Source organism: Limulus polyphemus, unplaced genomic scaffold (assembly GCF_000517525.1).
Source record: "Limulus polyphemus unplaced genomic scaffold, Limulus_polyphemus-2.1.2 Scaffold105, whole genome shotgun sequence".
In the NCBI taxonomy this organism is placed as follows: Eukaryota; Metazoa; Arthropoda; class Merostomata; order Xiphosura; family Limulidae; genus Limulus; species Limulus polyphemus.
Window position 1 is genome coordinate 244,841 of NW_013665715.1, and position 940 is coordinate 245,780.

A 940-nucleotide genomic window follows, 5' to 3' on the forward strand; every position below is an offset into this window, starting at 1 on the left:
TCGGCTGTAATGTGTTTGTGTTAGTTCATTTGTCAATGTATGGTGTTAATCATTGATTTCTTAAAATAATTTAACCAATTTTCATCTGAGTAGTTTGTTGAAATGTTATTAATAGTGACATGGACATATATTCAGTTTGCTTGTTATATACATAACTAACAAAAACTTAAATAATAAAACACTGATTAAACATACTTTGTGTTATAAAATAAGCCTAAAGATTCATAATTTCTAATAACTTGTTGTCTCTAATTAGGCAAACTAGCGACTAATAAATCCCCACAAATACTTCTCTTACAAATCCTCAAAATATGATATCCAACTTTAAAATTTATAACAAAAACACAATAGGTTAGTAAGATACATATGTCATGCTAAATCTAGCAAAATGGTATGCACCAGTGTATGCTTTTAATCAAAGATTGGATAAATTATCCTATTAAGGAATCACAAATTTCAGCTTGTTGACAGTTTATTCGTGCATATCTTGGTCCGGAAGAGGGGGGGGGGCTGCATATAACAATCCTTCCCCTGGGCAGCTCTCGGTAGCCTTGGAAGACTTTGTTGTTTCTTAGCTGATTTCCTTCTAGCTTATAAGTTCAAAATTAGGGACGGCTAGTGCAGATAGCCCTAGTGTAGTTTTGCACGAATATCTGAAACAAACAACTTCTTATCCAAATATCAGGAGATCACCAGTCGACTTTGCTCATTCCAGTAGGGTTTGTTAAAGTTTGAAACTTGATAAGTATGTGATTGAAAATCTACACCACCGTACTAGCAGACTAAGGGTGATTTGGTAATGTGCATATTTTCACCACATTCGGCAATAGATGAAACTCCACAAACAACTGGTTATTAAAGTTGTTTACTTGATGCAGATGGGGCAATAATGTTTTCACGGGCCGTTTACATAGCACATTAAATTTAGTGTAACTGTTGC

The 940-nt window shown here is 34.0% G+C and overlaps 1 protein-coding gene across 1 annotated transcript in view; it reads left to right on the forward strand.

Moving 5' to 3' along the window:
* The first annotated feature begins 777 nt into the window (after positions 1-777).
* The window catches only part of LOC106470476 (protein Mo25-like), a 22,497-nt gene continuing 22,334 nt past the window's right edge, over positions 778-940 (forward strand). The window contains exon 1 of the mRNA XM_022399843.1: positions 778-796. The gene's annotated coding sequence lies outside the window, so the exon portion shown is untranslated. The remainder of the gene's footprint in view (positions 797-940) is intronic.